Consider the following 11341-nt stretch of genomic DNA (forward strand, 5'->3'; position numbering starts at 1 on the left):
ACTTCATTTTACATGTACACACCTCTGAGCCCACCCTCACCTCCTTTCACCTCTACGCACTCCCTGAACTCTCAAGTCAGCCTCACCTCTCTTTACTTCTACCCACCCCTGAACCCACAAGTCACCCTAATCACCAGTTACCTCTACCTCTCCCAAACCCTCAAGACACCCTCAACTTCCTTTGCCTTTACTCAGCCCTAAATGCTCAAGCCACCCTCACCTCCCCTTACCTCTACCCGCCATGAAGGCCTAAGTACCCACATATCCCTTCACCATCCTACCCTCAAGTTGCCATAACCTCCCTTTATCTCTGTTCACCCTCAAGTCCCCCTTACCCCCTTTACCTCTACTCACCCCAACCGTCAGGTCACCCTCACCTCCCTTTTCCTCCAACCACCCTAAACCTTCAAGTCACCCTCACCTCACTATGGCCCTCATTACAACCCTGGGGGTCGGTGATAAAGCGGCGGTAATACCGCCAATAGACCGGCGGTAAAAAAAATGAAATTATGACCACAGCAGAAACCTCCCACACAGACAGCCACTTTAACGGCCTGACCGACACGGCGGTAGCAACAAGCACCGCGGCGGTAAACCACCAACAGCCAGGCGGAAGACAATGTACCGCCCACACTATTACAACAGGCCTATGCACCACCTTTTCTAGGGTGGTACCAATGACATCAAAAGCACGGCGGAAACAGTACACAGAGTCAAAGGACTCACCTCTGGCGACTCAGGGAACAACCACGACACCATGGAGCCCGAGTTGCACATCTTCCCCATGATTGTATACCTAGTCATGCATTACGAACAGCAACGCTGGCGAAGACGACCAATGTGGGTGCTGCCGCCTAGCACACAACGGAGGGGGGAGGAAAAAGAGAGTGACATATACATGCAACACCCCCACTCCCAACACCATACACACAAAAAGATGCAATAACATCACATATCTACCCTATACCCCTCAGGAATAATGCTAGGACAAAAAGGAATAGATTAAAGTGAGTATAATAAGATAAAATAGTATCAATTTGTGCTTCAAAATCAAAACAGTATATACATATATACAAATGGAGGGACACTGCCCAGTCCTCAATGTCCGTGGGCCACAGGGCCACATAACTAGGCCAAGGCCCCACTTGACTCCTGAAACAACACAGAGGGAACACTGCAGGGGCATCAGGTCACAGATACACAGGCACCTCAGGGGGACAGGGAACGGGGGCACCTCAGCTGGAAGATGGTACAACACCACTGGTCCTGGAGGGGGCAACATGCCCTGTGCGATGTCCTGGGGATTGCAAGGCCACAGTATCTAAAGTGTGTGGTTTGCCCACTGCTTGTTCCTGGGGAGTGCAAAGCCACAGACTCTCAAGTGGGTGGTTTGCCCACTGCTTGGTCCTGGGGAGTGCCAAGCCACAGTCTCTCAAGTGGGTGGTTTGCCAACTGGTTCTGGAGGGAGGCTTGTGCCCAGTGTGCTTCATCCTGGCAAGGATGCGGTGAGTGGATGGCTTCTTCTACTGGTTCTGGAGGGGGGCTTGTGTGATGCAGCCCTTGGGGAGTGCAAGGTCACAGTCTCTAACCTGGGTGTCACACCTACAGGATTTGCAGGGTCCAGAACGCGCTAAAGCCCATGGATGCAGGACAACACACTGCTCGCCGGCGGTGATGGATGCTCAGTAGAGGCAGTGGCAGTGCTGGGGATACCAGTGGTGGGGGGAGGCTCCAGCTCTTTCCCTGCAGCCTCGGACAGCTGAACCACTATGGTTGGTGGTGGGGGCTCAGTATCAGTCCCAGCACCAGGCCTCCTGTCCTTCCTGCCTGCAAGTGCAGGCCCCTTGCCCTTCCCTTTTGCAGCTGGTGGTGCCTCCTTGCCCTTCCCCTTGGCAGCTGGTGGTGCCTCCTTGCCCTTCCCCTTGGCAGCTGGTGGTGCCTCCTTGCCCTACCCGTTGGGAGCTGGTGGTGCCTCCTTGCCCTTCACCTTGGCAGCTGGTGGTGCCTCCTTGCCCTTCCCTTTGGCAGCGGGTGCAGGCACACTGTCAGTGCTGATGGATGGTTCCCTGGAGCCTCTCCCACCTGCAGTAGCTGCCGACACTACTGCGGCCGTGGACTGGGTGGCTGAGGTGCTTGCCTGGGTTTTGACCTCCCTTGCCCAATGTGAATGATGGGGGGAGGGGTAGAGAAGAGGTCAACGGCGGAGAGGAAAAGCTTCTTAGGGACATTGGGGTGGGAAGAGGGTAAAGGTTTGGGAGTGGAGGAAGAGGGAGTGGTTGTAGGAGGTGTCTTTTCTGATGTGTTTGGGTGCAGGTTCTTGGGCTGGATGCTGCTGTTAGGTGGATGGCTGATGGGTGTCTGAGTGCTTGTGTTTGTGTACTTTGGGAGTAGGGGGCACAGACACAGTGGGAGAGGACACAGGGGACGTGTACATGGATGGGGGGGGTGGTGACTGCCAGTGGAGGTTGTGTAGTGATAGGCGTGATGGTGATGGTGATGGGGGTAGTGGATGAGGATGTAGTGCATGCAGGTGTGAGTGGAGACGCTACTGGGAGGGCAGTGGGGGACGAGGAGGAGGGGGATGTTGTTATGTCTGCATCTGGATGGTGTTTGTGTGAGTGCCTGTGGGATGATGTGTGGTGCTTGTGTTTGCCTGAACCACTCCTGTGTGTTATCTTGGGTGCATGCTGGTTTGAATGTGTGCTTGCAATAGGCTGGGGTTGAGGGGAATGGGACTGGGTAGGGGAAGTTGGAGGGGAGGCTAGAGACTGGGACAATGACTGCCATCAGGGAGGAAGCCAGAGCCTGGATTGATCTCTGTTGTACCGCTATGCTAGGGTGAACACCCTCCAGGAATGCATTTGTGTGTTGCAAATGGCCTCCCAGCCCCTGGATGGCATTCACTATAGTTGACTGCCCAACAGAGATGGATCGCAGGAGGTCAATAGCCTCCTCACTCAGGGTAGCAGGGCTAACGGGGGCAGGGCCTGAGGTGCCTGGGGCAAAGGAGATGCCCACCCTCCTGGGTGAGCAGGCACGGGAAACTCGCTGAGGGGGTGCTGGGAGGGCAGTGCTGGTATGGGGGTGGCGGCTGTAGCTGTAGTTGGGATGGGCATAGAGGTGTTCACCACCACCAGGGATCTTCAATCGGAGGAGGTATCACTGTCTGAACTGTCCCCACCTGTCTACGCCCTGGTGCTTCCCTCGCCCTCCGTCCCACTGATGCCCTTACTGTCTGTGGATTTGGCCTCCTGGGCCCTGTGGGATGCAGCTCCCTCCGTCGTCGGTGCCTCTGCTCCTCCGCCAGATGATACTAATGCACCTAAGGACAGGTTGGCAAAACAAAAGAAGGGGGAATAGACAAAGGATACACTTGGTCAATGGCAGCAACAAGACTACAGTTGGAGTACATGACACACACACACACACACAGGGAACAGCCCTACGCACTAGGCAATGCACTAACAGTCACAATGCTAGTCACCAGCTCATGGACAGGTATACCTAACGCCAATAGCAGAATACCTGAGACTCACAGACCCCTGCCCAGTAGTGGATGCCTACTATCTTGGTTGGAGGTATTTTACATCAGAACCCTGCCCAACATGGGACCTACCCTGCAATGTCCGGCCTGGCCTAGGGGCACCCACAGGCTCACATACCCCACCTGATGACCACCCCACCATCCGCCAGTAGCATATTGGGAAATTGTACTCACCCCCTTGTGGCTGCTATGATGATCTCAAGCACTCATCTAGCTCCAGATAGGCCACTGCCAGTATGCGGGCCAACCGAGGGGTCAGGGTTCAATGGGCATCCCTTCCTCATTGGGAGGCCATCCCCAGCTGGGCCTCGGCCGTCTTCCTTGCCCAGCATCTCAGGTCCTCCCACCATTTGTGACAGTGGGTGCTCCGCATGCCGTAGACCCGAAGGGTCTGCACGTCCTTGGCGATGTCACGCCAAATACCCTTTTTCTGATGGGTGCTGACCTGCAGAAAAAGAAACATAGAAAAAGGTATAAGTCATATCATCCGGCCTGTTACACTCATGGCCCACGATAGCCCTCACATCCCCTTAAGCACAGACACTGGCCACCATACATGCATCATGCTGCCCAGAACCCTTCCACCAAACCCCTCTACATGTGGCCCTGACACACAGCACTCCATGCATTCATGCTCCATGTATCGTGCTCACAGTGTACTAACCTGTTGGTCTGGAGGCCCATACAGCATTCGGTACTGGGGTAGTACCCCATCCACCAGTCTCTCCAACTCCGCAGCGGTGAAGTCAGGGGCCCTTTCCCCAGTGACACGAGCCATGGTCGGTTCCAGACACAGGTCACAGCAGTAGTTGCAGTGTAGGTCCTCTCCTGTTGAATGTCAGGCAGCAAGTGAGTAAACAGATAGAAAATGGCGGTCACGTCCACAGCGGTGCGCACCATCACCGCCGGTGTACATCACCATTGGCCACTGTAACCCATAGAGCCCAATGACAACCAATGAGGAGTTGCACTGCAGTACTCGACCGCCACCCGCAATGGCGCACAACGTCAGCGGCACTACCTAATTTCTACATGTCCATCCACACAGGACAGGCGGATGCCATTTCAGGGGGGTAGGCCATGTCACCTAACTGCATCACAGTACACTTAGGCACCATTTGGGCCTATCCAACAAAATACTGTTACAGTCACAACATGCAATGCAGTGTAGTGTTTGGAAATGTGAAATACTGACCAGCTGCTCACCGTTTTTCCCCCTAGATTACAACCGCTGCGGATGAATAGGAGACGGAAACATCCCCCCGTGTACAGACCCCTGGTGGACTTTTTCAACAATGGAGGAAAGGCACATTATCCTCACCTATAGACTGGACTGGGCCACAATACAGCTGTGTGCCCAATTGGAGCCTGACCTGATATCTGCTACCCGTCACCCCACTGGGATCCCCCTCTGGTGCAAGTCCTATCAGTGCTCCACTTCTTGGCAAGTGGCTCCTTCGAAGTGACAGTGAGCTTGGCAGCAGGAATGTCTCAGCCAATGTTCTCAATAGTGCTGACCAGAGTGTTGTCTGCCCTGATTAAACACATGCGCAGCTACATTGTTTTCCCCCAGGTGGAGGATTTGGCCACAGTGAAAGCTGATTTCTATGCTATTGGACATATCCCCAACATTATTGGGGCTATTGATGGTACACATATTGCATTTGTCCCCCCCCGGAGAAATGAAACAGATGTTCAGAAATCGAAAGAGCTTTCACTCGATGAATGTGCAGATAGTGTGCCTGGTGGACCAGCACATCTCTGATGTCAGTGCAAAGAATCCTTGGTCTGTGCATGATGCCTATATCCTGAGGAATAGCAGCATCCCATATGTGATGGCTCAACTCCAGAGGCACCTGGTGTGGCTAATAGGCGAGCCCCTGGGTCCCACCCAGTATATGTTGGTGTATGGGTATGGTGTTGGCCATAAGGTTAGTGTTTGGCTAAAAGCTAACCCTCGATATTTGCAGGTGACTCTGGTTACTGCAACCTCTCATGGCTGCTGACCCCTGTGAGGAATCCCAGGACAAGGGCAGAGGAGCATAACAATGAGGCACATGGGCAAACAAGAAGAATAATAGAGAGGACATTCGGCCTCCTGAAGGCCAGGTTTCGTTGCCTCCATCTAACAGGTGGATCCCTTTACTACTCACCCAAGACGGTGTGTCAGATCATCGTGGCATTCTGCATGTTGCATAACCTTGCCTTGAGAGGCCTGGTGCCATTTCTGTAGGAGGATGAGGCTGGAGATGGGCGTGTGGCAGTAGTGGACCCTGTGGACAGTGAAGATCAGGAGGCAAAGGATGAGGATGAGGACAACAGAACAGCTATTATACGACAACAGTACTTTCAGTGACACACAGGTAAGACACTGTAACTTCACTTGCGTTGACAGTTTTGTATTTGACATTGTACATGGCAGGCAGATTCTCCCAATTCTATGGCCACTTACTGTACCCTTTGGCATCTCTATTTTCAGATATCTGTGCCCCACTCTGGCACCTGGTGTGTTGACTGTAGCCTACTACAGGTCATTCCTATGTATTTATTCCTGTACAGTTGTATTGCAGTGTTTAAAGCTTGTAAAACTAATACTTTGTTCAATCATTTGACAGGCTCCATAATTGTATTTTTTAAATTCTGCTTATTTAAGTGCTAAGAAATAGAGGGGGTAGTGGAATGGGCTGGGTTGATTATGGAGGAAAGCCCAGGATAGAGTCCAGTCTATTGGTGTCACAGGTGTATTGTCCAAGGCAGCATAGGAAGGTGAGCAATGGCAGGTCAAGGTGGACAGGGTGACAGAGTGGGACACAAGGGTGACAATCAGGAGATGCTTCTTTCATGGCAGGGGTCTTGGCAATGCTCTCAGGCTTCTGCCTGGATTGCAGGGACTATTTGCGGGGTGGTTCTCCTTCTGCAGGAGGAGGGGTGCTGGTGGCCTGTTGTTCCTGTGGTAGGGCTCCTGTCCACTAGCGGCAGCGGAGGTGGAGGGCTGTTCATTGTTGTGGCTAGTGTTAGTGGCCCGGTGGTGTGCCACTGCCTCCCTCATGGTGTTGGCCATGTCTGCCAGCACCCCTGCAGTGGTGACCAGGGTGGTGTGAATGTCCTTAAGGTCCTCCCTGATCCCCAGGTACTGTCCCTCCTGCAGTTGCTGGGTCTCCTGCAACTTGTCCAGTATCTGGTCCATTGTCTCCAGGAAATGGTGGTATGTTCCCAGGATGTTAGTGAGTGCCTCCTGGAGAGTTGGTTCCCTGGACCTGTCCTCCCTCTGTCACACAGCAGTCCCTCAGCTTCCTTGTTGTCCTGTGCCACTGTCCCCTGAACCGTGTGCCCACTGTCACTGACCCCAGATCCCTGATCGTCCTGTGTTTGTGGGGTGGCCTGGGGTCCCTGTAGTGGTGGGCACACTGCTGACTGACGTATCCTGGGGACAGGGGTATGGGCCCGCTGGGTGGGTACTGTGGTGGTGTTTCCTGAGGGGGAGGCTCTGTGGTGGTATGGGACTGTGCCTGGGTAACTGACTATCCAGAGATCCCTGATGGGCCAGGTTGGTCAACCAGATTCAGGCGTCCAGAGCTGCTGTCATCACTGTAGGCCTCTTCTGTGGGGGCCTCTTCTGTGGGGAGGACTAGATGTTGCTGGCACCTCCTCTTCGGTGATTTTGTGTGGGGGACCTGTGGGGATGTAAATGCAATGTTATTGTTTTTGCGTTTGACATCTTGTGCATGGGTGTGTTGCCCTGTATGATTGTAATTGCCCTGTCAGCTTTGCCTTGTGTGAGTAGTGATTTTGTGGGCTAGGTAATTCTCTCTAATGTCCATGCAGTGCTGTGAGTGATGTCCATGCATTGGTGTTGCATGCAGGGCTTGGTATTGGAATGGGTGGGTTGTGATGTTGGGGTGTATGTGAGGTGGTGGGGTGATGGGGGTGAGGGTAGGTGTGGGGGTATGTGATGGCATGCAGGTAGGAGGGTGATAGTAATAGAGATTTGACTTACCAGAGTCCAGTCCTCCTGCTAATCCTGCCAGGCCCTCAGGATGCAGTATTGCCAAGACTAGCTCCTCCCATGTTGTTAGTTATGGGAGAGGAGGTGGGGGTCTACCACCAGTCCTCTGTATAGCTATCTTGTGTCTTGCAACCACGGAATGCACCTTCCCCCGTAGGTTGTTCCACCTCTTCCTGATGTCATCCATTGTTCTTGGGTGCTGGCCCACGGAGTTGACCCTGTCCACGATTCTCCACAATAGCTCCATCTTCCTAGCAGTGGATGTCTGCTGCACCTGTGATCCGAATAGCTGTGGCTCTACCCGGATTATTTCCTTCACCATGACCCTTAGCTCCTCCTCTGAGAACCTGGGGTGTCTTTGTGGTGCCATGATGTGGTGTGAGTGATGTGTGAGGTGATGTTAGATGTGATGTGTGAGGTGATGTTTTGGGGTGTGTGGTGTTTTGTGCATGGATGGTGTATGAGTGATGGTGTTGTGTGCCTCTGGATGCTGGTGTGGTCTTTGCTTTTATCTCTCTCTGCTTCTTCACACAATTTCGGTGTCAGGGGTTGTGGGTAATGTGGGTGTGTGTTTTATAGTGGTGTGAGTGCATGGGTGTGGTTTGTGTATGTGTGTCAGGTGTGTGTATTTAGAATTGTCCAATGTGGTTGTGTTTTGTAAGTGTGTATGTATTTTGAGTGTGGCGTTGTGTACCTCCAATGGTTTACCACGGTTGAATAACTGCCACGTTGATTTGTGGGTCGTGATAGTGTGGGCGTATTCCTGTTGGCGTGATGGTGTGGGTTTTGGTTCCGCCAATTTATCACTGACCTTTGGAGTGGCGGACTTGTGTGGGTGTCTGTATTGTGGAGGATTTCTCAGTGTGGGTCATAATACCCGTAGCAGCTTTCCACTGCGGACACGGTATGTTGGCGGCCATCATCACGGCGGTCAGCGGCATTTACCGCCAATGTTGTAATGAGGGCCCTTATACTTTATTTTCTGTTTTAATTATTTTTATTGGCATTTCAAAGAGAACAAAAAAAAGACAACTGTTACAGCAGTGTGAGTATGGGAAGAAGGGTAAGGGAGGAATGGAGGTATGGTTAGGTTGAAAGGCAGATAAGAAAATAGCATGGAATCACATTGGTGCAATGAGCAATGACAATGGTAGATAATACCCCTTCCAAATACTGCTCAAATTAAGCATTACTGGCAGAATTAGGCCTGTCCTTCACTCAGCAAATAACGAAGTCAGAAAATCATGAAGCGGTGTCGAAGTAACAGGGTTATGCTACTGCACCTGTTGGTGCAAATTATCAAGAACTCTTGCATCATTCAGGGAGGGCAGTGTTATAGAGTCAGGGATGCGGGGAGATCCCTGGTATTTGTCCCTCACAGTGAGGGTGTGGGGGATCCCCTGTGGCTCACATAGGACAGGAACAGCCCCCATATGTTTTTGGGGCAATATTTTAATGGCATCAATTCCCAGCAATTGGTCAGTTGCTCTTGGCAGTATGTGGTGTCTTGCAACCAAGCTTTTATAGTAGGAATAGGTCGCCAACCCCAGTGTATGGCCACTTTGCGCTTAGCTAGAAGGAGGAGCATTGCAATGAGTCAGCCGTCTCTTGCCGGGGCATCCTTAACGTAGCCCAGGGAAGCTCACCAAGGGGGTGTAAAAGGTGACTGTGTATGGTTAAAAATTCACCCTCCCAACACTCTGCTACCCATGGATAGTCCCACGTAAGGTGCACGAAGGTGGCTTGTGGGAAAGAGCATCTCAGACAGCGTGTATCCGTCACAAGCCCCATTTTAAAAAGTTGTGTGGGGGTGCATTGTAGTTAGCATAGAAACTTGAACTGTATCAATCATAACCTGTAGTCGAGTGAAAGGGTTGCTGTCTGGCAACAGCTGTAAGACCACTGGGTATCAGTGTTAGAAGGGTCTGTGTCCGTTATCCAGGCAGTGTGAGCAGCAGGTGTGGCGACTGGCACGAAGGACTGCACGATGGAATATAGTCAGGTAACTAGTTTATGTGGGAATTAGTTTTTAAGCATGTGTTTCAGAGCTGGAGTGGTGGGGGGCAGGAAAGGTGTTATGCAAACTGCAGCAGGCAGCCCTAAGTTGGCTGTACAGGGGTATCTCTAAGACCTTGTAGCATGAGGTAGCAGGGACTTTAAACAGTAGTATAAATTGATCTCTTATGTACAGGTCATAAAAAGTTGTGCGGTCTCGTCCGCAGGCCTGTGTTCTGGCACCAAAGTCTAGCAGAAGAGGCATCTAAGGGTTATGTGTGAGCAGGATAGACGGGGCATAAAGATAAGGGTGTGTAGCACACCCCTTCATGCCATCCTATGCCCATCTCAAACACTTCCCTGAGTCTATCTCCCCCTTGGAACCTTGTAGGGTAAGTAGAGAGCTGTTAGGAGGGGCTATGGAGCTCCTTGTTCAGCTTTCATGGCCACTTGTGGATGAAATGGCATTGGGTGGAGCCAAAAGTGTAAGTATTGCACCTGAGTGCATAGTGCATATAAAAACATATTGGGCATGGCCAGGCCTCCCTGGGTGAGTAGTAAGATAAGGATCTCCTACGTGATGCAGGGCTGTTTACCCATCAGTTCAATGCTATGAGGTTTGAGCTTAGGAGGTGTAGAAATTGAGCAATAAGAGAGAGGCTGAGAAAAAAATATAGGACTTTTGGTAGGATTACCATTTTTGCTATTGCTAGTAACTTGAAGCTGGAGAGTGGTAGGCAAGACTAAAGATGATGTTGGCTGCATGCATTGAGATGACCGGTTGTAAAGTCGAGATCTTGTTGGGTATGATGTTACCTGAGCTCAGCCATCAGAGGCTCCATTGCTATAGCAAAAAGGATGGGACAAAATGGATATCCCTGTTGTTTTCCGCAAATAACTGGAAATCTATCTATCATACCATTGAGCAATAAAGGTGCTTAAAAGCTGTATCTGGGGAAGAAATCGAGAGCTTGGGCCTAATCATGCCAATAGTAGGAAAAGGGAGGGCCACTGGAGAGATCTGAACACCTTGGTGGTGTCAAGTAAGGCAGCTGCAGCTGGAATCTGGGAATCCAGGTGGTGCATTACTGCAGAAATAGTGAAAAGACTATGTGATGTGGAGTGGCCAAGGATGACCGCGGATTGGTCAGGCTTTACAATGTTAGGGATCAGGGGGAGGAGGTTAGCTAAGATTTTAGCTAAGAAGATATTATCCATAACGACAGCTTCATGAAGAAATGGGGGTACGGAGCCCCTATCAAGAGATTTCTCAAACATTACCAACATATGAGGTGTGAGAGCAGACATGAATTATTTGTAAAAGACAGTGGTTCAACTGTCTATGCAGGGTGCTTTATCACTCAGAAGTCTGCAGATGACCTGCGTGAGTTCTTCTGCTGTGACAGGCGAATCAAGGTAGACCCATTGAGTCCGATCTAACCAGATGAGCTGAATGGCATCAAAATATGCATGTAGTTAGGCCACTGAGTGTACTGAGGTTGCAGTGTACAGTTTGGCATAGAAGAAGGTCATATTTTCCAGTAGCTCCTTGGGGGTGGATTGAAGGACCTGGTGGTCATCCAGCAGCTGAGGCTGTAAACAGCTGCCAATGTCACAGGTTATCTATGGAGAGTTCCAGCAAGCTATGAACATTGACTGCTGTCACGTTGCGTTTGCCATTCTAGGCTCCTACTCAGTAGTATAGTGACGCCTTTGGCATAGTTGGAATAGAGGGAGGTGTATGACTTTTCGCACCAACGAGTGTGCAGCCCCAGTACAGAGGGTACAGAGGGTTG

This window comes from Pleurodeles waltl, chromosome 8, assembly GCF_031143425.1.
Source record: "Pleurodeles waltl isolate 20211129_DDA chromosome 8, aPleWal1.hap1.20221129, whole genome shotgun sequence".
Lineage (NCBI taxonomy): Eukaryota > Metazoa > Chordata > Amphibia > Caudata > Salamandridae > Pleurodeles > Pleurodeles waltl.